The sequence below is a fragment of the Mizuhopecten yessoensis genome, unplaced genomic scaffold (genome assembly GCF_002113885.1).
Source record: "Mizuhopecten yessoensis strain PY_sf001 unplaced genomic scaffold, ASM211388v2 scaffold1737, whole genome shotgun sequence".
In the NCBI taxonomy this organism is placed as follows: Eukaryota; Metazoa; Mollusca; class Bivalvia; order Pectinida; family Pectinidae; genus Mizuhopecten; species Mizuhopecten yessoensis.
Window position 1 is genome coordinate 21236 of NW_018404196.1, and position 15683 is coordinate 36918.

General features: G+C 35.9%; 1 long non-coding RNA gene across 1 annotated transcript in view; it reads left to right on the top strand.

Annotated features, from left to right (window-relative positions):
- LOC110467199 overlaps positions 1-15683 on the top strand; it is a 40377-nt gene that overhangs the window by 11954 nt on the left and 12740 nt on the right. Inside the window, exon 2 of the long non-coding RNA XR_002464824.1 lies at positions 3755-3804. This is a non-coding gene — a long non-coding RNA (uncharacterized LOC110467199). The remainder of the gene's footprint in view (positions 1-3754; positions 3805-15683) is intronic.

Genomic DNA, 15683 nt, shown 5'->3' on the forward strand with positions numbered 1-15683 from the left:
ACCTGTCTATATAGATAACAGGTATATCTCTCCCCACCTGTCTATATAGATAACAAGTATATCTCTCCCCACCTGTCGTTATAGATAACAAGTATATCTCTACTTACTTGTCTATACGTAACAGGTATATCTCTCCCCACCTGTCTATACATAACAGATATATCTCCCTACCTGTCTATATAGATAACAAGTATATCTCTCCCCACCTGTCTATATAGATAACAGATATATCTCTCCCTACCTGTCTATATAGATAACAGGTATATCTCTCCCAACCTCTCTATATAGATAACAGGTATATCTCTCCCTACCTGTCTATATAGATAACAGGTATATTTCTCCACCTGTCTATATAGATAACAGGTATATCTCTCCCCACTTGTCTATATAGGTAACATGTATATCTCTCCCTACCTGTCTATACTTAACCGATATATATCTCGTTGCCTGTTCATACTTATCAAACAGGTATATGTTACCTCGACTATCTTACTTTATACAAATAAAGTATACCGTTAAGGTAATAGGATTGTGTCGCCATTTCTCAGCAGAATTTCTTCAAATTTTGTAGTTATATTGCTTTGAAATAAAGAAAAATTTCTGCCACAAAAAAATATAGGTTGTCAGAATTTTAAGGATTTTAAAAGGAAATTTATGTAAAATTGAAGCAAAAAAATGAAACGCACAATTCTTTGCAATATAATGTCAATAAAAATGATACTGACATAGATTAGTATTGCATTAATGTATACCAATTTCATAAATGCTGAAATTGTGTAAAATGAATTATCTATAAACGATTAAAAATTGACATTTTATTATAAAACCATATACACATAGTAATTGCATGGAAGAGTTATCGTTTTTGAAAAACTTCACAATAGTGAAATAGGTACCCGGTTTCCTGAAGTACAGAAAAATGGACACATGTGACTCATAGATTAAAAAGCAACTGAAATAATGCCTGGATTGCTTTGAAATACTTTAATATTGAAAGAACACAATGTTCTGTCAATAATAAACATACAATATTCATCAGTTTAATATTAAACATTAGAATATGCGGAAATTGTGATACTGTCTCCCTACGCTGGATTTTCAACTAGGCATGTACTTCCTATTTCCGTTTAGCAATACACTCCTATGAATGCAAAAACTAAAGACGTAAACGGTTGTGTTACAGTAGCTGTCAAATTGAGCCCGCCTTAAACATAACAGGATACGTACCTTCTTAAGACGTCCACGAGCCCCCAGCCAATATTGCGGCAGTCTTTGTTGTAGAAGCTATTTACCGACATACAGGCTCTGTACTGGGCTATTTTGAAATCTGCGGCTTGTCTGCGGACTCTGTAAGACAATAAAGGACAGGACACTTCTCCGTGTTTTTTCTTTAACATTGAATCTATTTGTCGCAATCTAAAACATTATGTTTTTCTAATATACTTTCCTGATTTTAAGATGGTATCCACATAGACTACGTCTTCCTAAATTGACCGGGTTTATTGCGCAACTCTTTCCTATCCTTAGAACCAATACCCCGGCCTTCTTTTAAGATTGTCATTTTCGTGTCTCAGTTGATTCACTATACCAGAGTCTGTACTTACTTTCAGGAGTTTACATGTCACAGTTGATTCACTATACCAGACTCTGTACTAAGTGTCAGGAGTTTACATGGCACAGTTGATTCACTATACCAGAGTCCGTACTAAGTATCAGTAGTTTACACGTCGCAGTTGATTCACTATACCAGAGTCCGTACTAAGTATCAGTAGTTTACACGTCGCAGTTGATTCACTATACCAGAGTCCGTACTAAGTATCAGTAGTTTACACGTCGCAGTTGATTCACTATACCAGAGTCCGTACTAAGTATCAGTAGTTTACACGTCGCAGTTGATTCACTATACCAGAGTCCGTACTAAGTATCAGGAGTATATATGTCACAGTTAGTTCACTATACCAGAGTCTATACTAAGTATCAGGAGATTACACGTCACAGTTGATTCACTATACCAGAGTCTATACTAAGTATCAGGAGTTTACACGTCACAGTTGATTCACTATACCAGACTCTGTACTAAGTTTCAGGAGTTTACATGTCACAGTTGATTCACTATACCAGACTCTGTACTAAGTGTCAGGAGTTTACATGGCACAGTTGATTCACTATACCAGAGTCCGTACTAAGTATCAGTAGTTTACACGTCGCAGTTGATTCACTATACCAGAGTCCGTACTAAGTATCAGTAGTTTACACGTCACAGTTGATTCACTATACCAGACTCTGTACTAAGTTTCAGGAGTTTACATGTCACAGTTGATTCACTATACCAGAGTCTGCACTAAGTATCAGGAGTTTATATGTCACAGTTAGTTCACTATACCAGAGTCTATACTAAGTATCAGGAGTTTACACGTCACAGTTAATTCACTATACCAGAGTCTGTACTAAGTATCAGGAGTTTACATGTCACAGTTGATTCACTATACCAGACTCTGTACTAAGTATCAGGAGTTTATACGTCACAGTTGATTCACTATACCAGAGTCCGTACTAAGTATCAGTAGTTTACACGTCACAGTTGATTCACTATACCAGAGTCCGTACTAAGTATCAGGAGTTTACATGTCACAGTTGATTCACTATACCAGTCTCTGTACTAAGTATCAGGAGTTTACCCGTCACAGTTGATTCACTATACCAGACTCTGTACTAAGTATCAGGAGTTTACCCGTCACAATTGATTCACTATACCAGAGTCTGTGCTAAGTATCAGTAGTTTACACGTCACAGTTGATTCACTATACCAGACTCTGTACTAAGTGTCAGGAGTTTACATGTCACAGTTGATTCACTATACCAGAGTCTGTTCTAAGTATCAGGAGTTTACACGTCACAGTTGATTCACTATACCAGAGTCCGTACTAAGTATCAGGAGTTTACATGTCACAATTGATTCACTATACCAGAGTCTGTACTAAGTATCAGGAGTTTACATGTCACAGTTGATTCACTATACCAGTCTCTGTACTAAGTATCAGGAGTTTACCCGTCACAGTTGATTCACTATACCAGACTCTGTACTAAGTATCAGGAGTTTACACGTCACAGTTGATTCACTATACCAGAGTCCGTACTAAGTATCAGGAGTTTACATGTCACAGTTGATTCCCTATACCAGAGTCTGTACTAAATATCAGGAGTTTACATGTCACAGTTGATTCACTATACCAGACTCTGTACTAAGTATCAGGAGTTTATACGTCACAGTTGATTCACTATACCAGAGTCCGTACTAAGTATCAGGAGTTTACATGTCACAATTGATTCACTATACCATAGTCTGTACTAAGTATCAGGAGTTTATATGTCACAGTTAATTCACTATACCAGAGTTTATACTAAATATCAGGAGTTTACACGTCACAGTTAATTCACTATACCAGACTCTGTACTAAGTATCAGGAGTTCACATGTCACAGTTGATTCACTATACCAGACTCTGTACTAAGTGTCAGGAGTTTACATGTCACAGTTGATTCACTATACCAGAGTCTGTTCTAAGTATCAGAGTTTACATGTCACAGTTGATTCACTCCACCAGACTCTGTACTAAGTCTCAGGATGTGTAGTGTATAGGAAACTTATATTGACCATTAAATTACGAAAGACTTTTTTAACAGACTACAAAAAACACTGATGACTGTTTATTGTATTCTACTAAATGACGATAAAAGGTAACATTTTATTTCAGAAAAAGAAAAAGCTCAGATATCACTTTTGCAGAAAGAGAACCCATTATATGTGAGTATAGGAGGTCTGTAAAAGTATAACTTTCTGTTTCTCAACGGTACCAAGAGCAGGATTCACTAAATCGTGATTTGTGATGAGAGGAAGTTATTTAGATTGGGTCGGTATTTCGACATCGAGAGCCCTCATCATCCTTGTATAATATTACTCGGCACATATCCTTTCAGATCCAAACAAAGCTTTGCTGCAGTGTTCCAGCTAGGGCAGGGCAATGACCAGAAAAGGGGTACTTTTTAGCGTGGATCATGCTTTTTAAAGGGCACTTGTTAGTGCGTTAGCTTGTTGTTTGGGGCAATCAATGTATAAGTTACTTAAAAAATGTAGTGTTATACATACTTGATATATTGTCATCATTTTAGGTTGGTTTTTGTGTTTACTCTTTCAAATATGATTCATCATTAAATGATAGTGTATTATAAATATCCTGATTTTAATTTCTTATACAAAAATACCAGTCAAATACCTGAAAAAATTTACATGCTGACCACAATATAAATTTAATGTGAAATGATTATTTTTTCATATTAGAGAATGCTGAAATCATCTTAAACTCAACATAATCGGCAGTAACAGGTATATCTCTCCCCACCTGTCTATATAGACAAAAGAATTGGGTGGTATTTTTATGATTTATGTATAGTAGACCTGACACAGATAACCAAATATTGGCGCTGAAGAAGAAGTCCAGTGGTATTAGCAAGCGTAAAAGTTAAATACAGGAAAAATACTTGATGCTAGTAAATGCTTGGTTACTAAAAAAAATTATTGAGAATTAGAGGATATAAAGTCAAATTTAAAAAAAAAAAGTTAAAAAAAAAGTTTTTCAATTAGATATTTATTTTTTTAAATGAAAAAGCCTATTCTGTTAACAAACCAATTTTTTATAAAAAAAAAAAAAAAAAAGTACTCTAAATGAATTTTTGGTATACCAAAAAATAGTACTTTAAATACGAATTTATTTTACTGGTTTCCGGTTCAGTGTTTACTATACTATACACAAGCCAAAATGGCGGGCGGTAAACAGAATTACGGCTACGGTATAAGGCTGTAACAAATGCTCCAGCCCTGTGTGTAAAATTCTATTTGCGTAAGTTTGATAAAACCTAAGTTAATGTTTATACCTACAGTCACAAGAATTCCAGTTGCCTATGAACGTTCGTTTACAGAACAGCATACTTCCAACCTATTATTTTCTGGTCGAATATTGAACCCTATTCCCAAACGCAGGATTGTACACCCACGTGCTACATTTCGTGTCGTTATTAGCAGAATATTATCCTTAAATCTCTATTCTTACTAGTCAAGAACCTGACTTTCCTAAATAAACTTGAAAATGACGCTGATTCATTGCTTGTCCATCCCTACTTGGAGAGCAATGATCTTCTTTTGTCACTTTGGTTAACAACATCAGCATTGTCATTGAAAAGTGAAACGAGGTTCTAGCAACAAATTATCATAAACATGGTGCCCTAAAGATCGCAAGGATATACGCATAATGCAATAGTCCAAAATTTTGTCTTAAAATGTTCTTTATATACAAGTTTGATCTTATTCTTCTAGATTTGTTGGTGTTTAATACTTTCAGTGTCGCTCTTCAGCTTTATGTTAAACTCTCTAAGGCGCGTTCATGTACGCTTTTATTTGGTGTTAAAAATAATACATTTTTTAAATCACTATGTTGCCTATGCGCGATGCAACTTATTACGGAAATTTGATGACAATGTTTCTCAAAATACATCACAGCGCTTTTGTATGATTTCGTTACAATTTTTACAAAAATGAAATCCTGAAGTACGATATGCGCTAACAACAATTATGTTATAGAATCAGCAGCCTGCTAAATCAACGAGAACTGACAAGTTTTCTTATCATGCTGTCATTTATTCAAAACCATATCGGCTTAATATCGATCTGATACCAACGTCCATAGTCAAAACAAACATCCAAACCGAACCATTAAATATATCGTATTTTATAGTCATAAACAAGTATCCTCTCAATTGTTTCTTCCCATTCTACGAATACCACTGGCAATTTTAATGTATTACATTAATAAATATATGTATATGATGTCTATTGAATACTAACTTAATCATTTCTAAATGTGTATCGTCAGCTCTATTCATTACCCATGTGTACATACAATACATACTGTCAAACCCCAAGATCAGATCTGTGCAGGAAAATAATAATGAAAATATCAAAATTGTGTTTTATCACATGATGACTGAATCGAATGTTCGGATTCTTCTGTAGTTGCCTTTAAACATGTGCCGCCAGTTTGACTATCTATCTTGTGTTTATGAATATCAGCAAATCGGCTGTCTGATTTCTATTCTCCTGTAAAACCGCCCTACTCATGTCAATATCATAACGCCAGGCCCTGTCCAGCTTGTAAAGCTTAATGAGAAGTGATGTGTACGAAAGCAATTGCAAAATAAAAATACTTTCTCGGAATTAATGATGAGGAGACTTTTGAGTAGTGGAGCCCGTTAGATACTGCTTCGAAAGGGATGAAGTAATAAAAACAATACAGTAGAGGATTATCTATATTGTTTTCGCTGTGATACTAGATTTGTAGAAAAATGTATGAACTCAACTAACATTTAGATAAAAAAAAAAAAAAAGCTAGCAGTGTTGACTGGTTAAAAACAGACGTTAACTGATTTCTGTTTACTCCAAATTTCGGGATCTGTCATGTTTGTAAGAATTCACATGAATTTTAATTGCTTAAGTAGCTTCGTGTATGAATAACACTATATTAATGAGTATAATATTTATATTCGAGAATGATAAAGGTAAAATCAAATGAAAACATGTCATTAAAATTATCACTATTTCAAAATTCGTTCAACAGGCTGAAATATTCCATATCAATTACACCTTGACGATACATTTTTCAGAATTATGGTTATTCAAAATTTGGAAAAAAAAATTGGGAAAAAGTAATAAAAAAGCATTAGTTTTCATGACTTTTACACACCAATCAAACATTTTACCACTGTTGTCTACCGGGAGTTTTAAAAACACAGCAAAATAACGGCCGCTAGGGATAAAAAAAAAAGAGTACAACGCGACAGTAATACCTTGATGAAGGAATTAACTTTAGGCCTAAAAATACAACTGGTTGCTAAATTTTCAACGTATAATAAAAAATAACACAATAAAAACCACATTGAGTTGAACTCCTCTTCGCGATTCTTGAAACAAAAATGGCATAAAAACTTAAGCAATGTTCAGTATGTGATTTATGTGTATCATTGTCAAAGATAATTTTTGAAAGGGGAAGGTGAAATAAGTGAAAATTCACATATCATTAATTTCAAAAGAAGGGATTGGATAAAAACAAAATACTCGTTGACCCAATTTTACTTGCATGTAGATATAGTACCATGAACTACATAGTAAAAGTGGGTATCTTCAGTAGGAGATAAGCAGCAGCACGTCCACTGGAACAAAGTCATACAAGAAAGACGAAACCAATCGCTGTGGAAATAAGGCCGAGAGGGCAGCTAACGGTGATTGTTATTTGTAAACATAAAGGCCATGGTATAATATCCAAATCAAGCACAAAATAAGTTTAGAATTCATAGAAGGTAACTGCTAGCAATCAATTCTTACAGTCGTCGGCTCGCTGGAAAGCTACTAAAATCAAATGTCTAGATTTGGTGTCGAGAACTAATGATCTGGTGCGGAATTAAAAACACCATCAACCATTTTGATATTGCGTGTTTTCTATTTGAAGAAGGTTATAAAGCAATGTTTAATTTCTATATCAACCATTTATGTAAAATTAACATTCTCAAATTCTTCCCTTCAAACATTAATGACATTTGATTTAAATACATAACAAACAAAACATGAAATCAAACCAGTGATCGGTTGTGAATACAAAATCCGAGTGGTCCCGTCGGTAGTAGAGAAAGATTTATTGGATCATTAATCATTCCTAGCTCTAACTACGATAAAGTTCCTAAATTATGACTCAGTTCAGGTCCAGAACAGTGTTTCGTTACGGTGTAAATCATTCATTTTCAGACAATGAATGTTCCTATATTTCTAGCACTGTTAGAAGATCTTTGTAATGACGTCATTTTGAGAAGCAGTATGCCTTCTATGTAACCGATTAGGATATTAATGTTAAAGCATGCTGACTAAGACGTAATATTTTGATGACGTTGCTTAACATCTCACTGGAATATTTTCAAATACAAATTACTAGTATTATCGCAATATGCAATGACCGGAACAACTATGTAATGTATTTATAGAAACAATATTTCCTTTATAGTTTTGCATTGCAGATCAAGATAATTGTAATTTTACCAAAACATTCATTTCGATGTTATATTCCAAAACTGAAATTCACTATGCCGTGCTTCTTTTCTTGATACTGTCTTTTAATTGTCTTTTACGAGTTTAATTTCATGTTCTTTGCTCTAACGTTATATCGTAATATAGCACGCTGACACCAGTCTGATTCGATTTTATATAACTCGTTTCCTTTATATGTAATTCAATTCAAATGATTAATATTTCTCCCTCAACGACTATTATTTCCGTCCACCGTGATATACATTCAATAAATCTAACTAAAATAAATGCTGATTGGAGAGAGCGCTGATAATGTTGTAACAACTTGTTCCTTAGTCTTTTGTACTTTTCTATGACAATAAAATATGTTTTAACTAATCAGACGTTCTGTAGAAAGGGGACAATGGTAAAAACATGAACAATAGAAAAACGAGTTCAAATGTACTAAAATCAGTGTGGTAGTCAAACGCACTCTAAGCCATCTTTAAGAGTTAATCAAGTAGAAACAGTAAAATCAATGAGAAATAGAGGATCGTCCTTGTTTCTCGAGAACACCAGTGAGATTTTATCTAATGAGATGAATGTGTTAAACTCACACCCCTGAATAACATCCATTCCATAAGTTACAACATCACTAGTATCCAACAAGAAATGAGGGCGATTCTATTCAAACCAGTTCTAATCAAACGATCTCACTGAAATATACATGGGGACGCTAATGATGCATCAAACAACGCTACAACGGAAGATGGGAAAATGACGTCACATCGATGTTAATATTTTCAGTTATTTATTCTTTCTGATGTGGTCACTGAACTGTGAAAAGGACAAAGATCCGAAGATCTATCAACTTTTCACACTAGAAACTCAATATCAACTGTATTGACACCTGAAAACAGTTTCTGGTAAAATGTAATAAAACAATGTTTACACTACCTGTGTTCTAATGGTGTCGTCGCTCGGGGTGTGACCATGACAACACAGCAGCACAGGCAAACAAATAGCTGCACATACATCGTCGTCTCCTTTGAGTCTGTAAGTAAAGTCGTGGCTCATTGGTACAGTATAAGATGCTCGTGTAATTAAGCTTTTTGCTAGATCCTGGGCGATTTGAATCCTTCTTTGTTTTCCCAAGTTGAGCGGATATGATGACTTTGATTGACTAAATCCTAGTTCAGGATGTTAATACGACGTAAGAACGGCTTTATATTGACAAAAAAGGACGCAGAACGTCATGAAATAAGCGCGTTCAGTTGCTGTAGACATGCTTGTTCTATATTATGTAATAGCGTGACATTTATCCATTTAAAGCTAATATTAATCAACTACCAGCAGAAAGTAGATTTCATTTAAGGAATGTGATTAGTGATAGGATAAATGTCGCACGGCGACGTCACTCTAATGATCAGCATCTCTATCGGGATATGGGAATTAAACATATTTAAGAATGTGTATTCGTCATAATCGGTATGGTTTAAAATCTCTTTGAAAACATCATATGCTTTATAAGTAAAGTCAGATTACAAAAGTCTATACATTAATGACAAAAATGAAATTCCAAAGACATAATACAATCAGGCCATAACCGTTTTACTTTTAGGATAAAGTAACTTTTAGTTGATAAAATCAGTCCGTACTACGCATGTTGTATCAATTCTAAGTTAGAATGGCTGTCCAACAATTCATCGTTAAGCACACACTATGTGGACTGAAAGGGGACTTCCGTATTTGGTATTGTGCTGCCGTTGAATATTTGCAACAAATAACCCAAAACCCAGAGATGGTTTTCATGGACACCTACCTAGACTGGTCCTTTCTCGAGAATATTATAAAGATATTAAATTATTTAGATAAAAAAATAACTCTTACATTTTTAGTCACATGAATGTCTGATCCTAAGTTCTAAACTAGGGGGAGATAAGCTAGTAATAAAATGCAGCTGAGAAATTCTTCATATTAACTTAGGTGCTGGACACCCTTCTTATAATATATTTAGTAATGGACACTTAATGAGGTAATTTTATGATATCACGTGATATGTTTACGATAACATATACTAAGTACTACTTATTTCCTATGCATCCGGTGTTACACACACACAAAAAACAATTATGCAGTGGTTTTGCCTTTCCTTGAAATGACGTTTACACAGTCACAATTTGGTGCTTGGGTGATTTGGACCCGTGTCTTGAGTCGGCTATTTAGTTATATCACGTGTGATGTGCTTCAGTGATTTGGACCCGTGTCTTGAGTCGGCTATTTCGTGCATCAGATATACTACTGGGTATGGAATAACCATTGCCACAATGATGGGTACTGAAAGACTGCACATTAGTGATGAACTGCATGATACAGGCAATGCTACGTGATCTGCAGTAACTACGTGATCTGCAGTAACTACGTGATCAACTACGTGATCTGCAGTAGCATTAAGTGTTTTGCATGATCGAGAGAAAAGAACTCAATAAGTTCTGTCATTTTCTGATTAGGCGTAGGTGTTTTGGCGTTCATCCAGGTACCAATGTCTATTACACAAGCTATCAGATATGCCCGATAGGTTTTTCTGCAGATTTGGACCACCACATGTCTCTGTTTTTGGTTGCAGCAAACGTAATATTGTTGTGGTTTAAACACAGACCTGCGAGAAACCCCCAAAAATAAAATGATTGTTTTCGTCTGATGAAGTAGAAATAATGCATCAATTATCACCCAATGAGAGTCTCATCCTATACGTTTGAAGAGAACAAAATGTACGCTGCAGACAAGTCCATTGCTCTACATTTGTTATCGAAGGTGGCAGTCGTGCCATACCGAGCACGTGGACAATTGTCCCGTGCGACCAGACAGTTACAGGAAGTTATGGAGATTCTTTCCTTTGAGATACATCTCTAAGTGCTATGAGTCATTTTAGTTAAAACAGTAGGTTTGATTCTAGGCAGCAGATATTTACCATTCATGCTTCTTCCATATTTTGCATTCTTCTTGCATTGAAAGATAAATAAACTGACTAGCGCCATTGTTCTCTGTACATCTCTTGGTGGACGGTCAATTTGTCCTGTGCTATCATGACGCCTCGGGGCTCTTCATTGTTCGAAGATGCCTATGTCTCATAGAAATATCCTTTATCAGAAGGAGTGCATGCTTGTTGATTATGCTTTGATACCAAATATGGTAAATTATAAACTTCAACAAGATCACCAACTCAAATTTCAGTAGACTGAAGGTTTGGAGGGAGACGGCTAGTCGTTGATAAAATGTAGCGCAGTATATCCCAAAATGGATTTCTTTTCTGCATGAACAATAAAATGACAACAGAATGGATTACTCAAACACCACAATTACTTTCTCAAATTCAGCGTTTGACAATGGGTGTTTGTAGCTTACGTCGTATGGTGTGTCAGGCCCCGTGAGTCGAGCGCCTCGAAGATCCAGTCATCATCACCATTGGTTACATAGTCCACGAGTGTCGATCAGGCGCTGTTCTACTACATCTCGGTGGTCGACATAGGTAGATCACTCATCAATAGAAAGAGGCATGTATGTGTGGCCCCAACACATGTCATCTGCTTCTGCTTGAAGTGTTTATACTCTTGGTTTAAGATAAGATATCTTACACATCAGGCTTTCTGAAGTAACAGTCACTCCGCTACCACGTCTTCCATGTCAAACGTTGTGGGGCTTGGTCGATTCTAGCCTAGCTTGTACTTGGTCAGCAATAGCTGTACATCACCAGTGCCCCTATTCATGAAACCATCCTCATGGTAACGCATGAATTTTGGTCGCAAAGTTTTTTGTTCCCTACTTAAAAAATGTTACACATTATAAACAATGAAAACGGCCTTTAATCTCTACATTTCTATCCACCATTATTGACAATGTAGCATCGAAACAAGAAATTTAGCTACAGCAAAGAAAATGAGTTTGATCTTCGGCCCAGGTCGCTGTAATTTTCATAATATCAATAACAGGAGGTGATACACTGAACCTTATCTTTACTAGGCGATACTGTATAGAGAGCAACTGATATACGATTGTTTCATATCCGGACTATATGTTTTGTATCACCTCTCTCATACTGTCTCGTCCAAGTACAGAAAATATATTGAAACTTTTAAAGCAAATATGTGTTCCATTTTGTTTTTCGTTTCATGATGAAATTGTAATTTATAAATGGCAATTTTTTTACAATTGCATTTCTATATTGTACTTAATGTATGTTATCACACAATACTGTGCAGGACTGATCAGGTTCGCTCCATAAGAAATTGTCTAGGTAAAAATAACATGATGTATAACCAAAGCCATAGCCATTAAAAAAAACGCAGTTTGTGCTATTTTCGAACATCTCAAAAGTTAAAACAATGGTTTAAATTAATTCAATATTTATCAATGAAAATTCAGCCAAATCACAGAAACAGCTACGGAGCTTTCTCACCACGTAAAAAAGTAGCTCAATGAGTATTTTATATTGAAATATAAACTAAAAGATCGTGGTATGGAGGCACGGTAGTCTAGTGGTAACACGCCGGGCTCGTGACCGAAGGGTTGCGGGTTCGAGTCACGTCACGGCACTGTGTTGTATCATTGAGCAAGATACTTTACTCCGCTTGTTCCAGTCTACTCAGCTGTAAATGAGTACGTGGCTGGGCAGTGCTAGAACTGTTGAATGCTAGCTGTGAACGCCGAAATGGCAGCACCGGCTGTATGCTCCCCAGGGAGTTGAGAAAGATATTGGCTGGTTGCAAAGGCCCCATAACCACGGATAAAAATTGGTGAACCGCTTTGAGATGACCTAAGAACTAGGTTGCGATAAAGCGGTATATAATAACCTCGAATTATTATTATTATTATTAATAATTCGTCTATGATTTGTACTTTATTTACAAGTGCTAATAATAAGATCTGTAAAAATAACAAGTTTATTAATGGGACTAGCTTCAACTGTAACTAACAACAAGCGTGTGTTACTGTAAACATTTAATGTAACAGTTCAAACGTTAAAATGTAGAAATAACCACAAGGTTGCAGCGGAAACTTAAATTACTATCTGTTTAATATCAGTGCAGCTTGTTTAACTTACTGAGATTAATTTATGACTTTTATATTCACAATGTTATACCCTTATAATACAAAAAGTAACAAGTATCTTAAAGATATATTTATTGAATGTGGTATGAGAATATAGTAGTGCAATCATTTTGATAATTCCACAATTAGTCGCGTTAGACTAGGACTTAAACAGCAGTAGACAGAAATTAATATCTCATCGAGGAAAAATATTTAAACAGAAAACGAATATCCCATGTACAGGGTTTTAAATGGTTCCTTTTTGACAATTAACATAAACTCTGCAAAAACATCATCGAACATATTGGTTTTTTTCAAATAATTAAGTCACATATCTAAAAACGACATTTCTGAAATGAGACATTAATACAAGTTGACGTCAGACTTATTTTCAACATTGACGATGAAGTGCATTCCAATATATTTTTTCAAATAATGCATCAATTATGATTTTGAAGAACCCCTTATTTCTTGCCGTTACATAACATGTATCTAACCTAACGATAAACGACTGCTACTTAGTGAATCCTACCTTTGTTGCTCAGTGTCCAAGTGTCCTGTCGTTACTAAGTACACCGGCCTGCTCTAAGTCCTAACACACAGGACCCTATTTTAAAGCACGCGTCTTTTACTGCTCTACACAATAGACGAAATTAATCTTTCTAGTTTTCCGATAAAATAGCGGATGTTGGTCTCCTAGTTTAAGCGATATTTTATTCCCGCCATCCTTTTATCTTCTAGTTTTACCCCATTTATGGGTGTAGGTAATTGATAGGTAGAACACGGCTGTCCGTATAAAGCAAGAGAGGAGAGCTTTACCTGACAGACCACGCTTCGCCTTGAATGCTCCCTAATCACGACATAGAATTGTTCGGACCATTTCATGGAATGAATTTAAATCAGGAATATGCAAATATACCACCATTACAGCCGTTTTCATTAGAAAGTATCATATAGATTTTGTAACTATGCGCCCTCGTGTATTCTCTCCCTACTTCTTCTGTCATTTAATTGGCTGTATCTAGTTTTACTTAAACTTAAAATCTTGTACCTGATAAAAGCATTTCTTCAACTCTATCGATCAGTGTTGTGCCATTTTAGGCACGAGTGATATATTAAGGCATCACTTCGTACGTGTGGTCATGTCATCACCTCATATTCCTTTCACACCGGAAGTCGTCAGAAGGACCACGCGGTCACCCGGCTCCGTTGAAGAGAGCATCTTAGCAGCTTTTACACACGGAACACAGACTGGGTTATTATGTACAGGGTAAAACAATGTCGAAACCAGATTGACCACATATCATTAAACCATCGTTGATATGTAATTTAAATTAAAGATCGACTACTGTAAGGACACAATTCTTGTTAAATGAAGCATATCTTAAACTGAAACATTAACGAAAAGCAAGAAAGTAAAAAGCATTCCTATGTAGCTGGTTACCTCATACAGATACCTTGGTGTTGTCTTCTGAAATTTAAGGAAGTGGGGATGGGAGTGGGGTGGGGGATAGGGTTAGGGGGGTTAGGGAGAGGTTATGGGGGTTAGGGGGGTTAGGGGAGAGTTAGGCAAAACCGTCGTTATTGTTTCGAAGCTACACAAGTACAGAGTGTTCTGGTTTGCTCGTTCCTACATTGAGGGAACAACAGAGTGAGTGGTGCTAGTGGCCACCACATGCTTTTGATTTCGGAGACCCATTTTGTGACCTTATTTCCTCGGGCAATATAGCAAATAAAATCTTAAATATATTTTACACAAAAAACAAGTTGATTGTTGATACAAAACAACAACAGAACGGAGGAAATGTGAAAAAAAAAAATGTAATCTGAACGAAAGGTTAAAGCGAAACGATGATTTCTGGGAAGGTAATCGTTTCCTGAAAACATATAAAGCACCCGTCATGAAGTATCCCGTCATCACATGTGGCACCCGTCATGAAGTATCCCGTAACCACAAATGGCACCAATCATGGCGTTTCCCGTCACCAGATGTGGCAGTGTATAACATTGATATTTCAGTAGGGTAGAGCGACGGTATAATGACCAGTGTATAACATTGATACTTCAGTAGGATAGAGCGAAGGTATAATGGCCAGTGGATAACATTGATAGTTGTGTAGAATAGAGCGACGGTATACTGACCAGTGTATAACATCGTCATGAAGTATCCCGTAACCACAAATGGCACCAATCATGGCTTTTCCCGTCACCAGATGTTGCAGTGTATAACATTGATGGTTCAGTAGGATAGAAAGTCGGTAAAATGGCCAGTGTATAACAGTGATGGTTCAGTAGGGTAGAGCGCCGGTATAATGGCCAGTGTCTAACATTGATAGTTGTGTAGGATAGAGCGACGTTATAATGGCCAGTGTCTAACATTGATAGTTGTGTAGAATAGAGGGACGGTATAATGACCAGTGTATAACATTGATAGTTCAGTAGGATAGAAAGACGGTAAAATGGCCAGTGTATAACATTGATAGTTCAGTAGG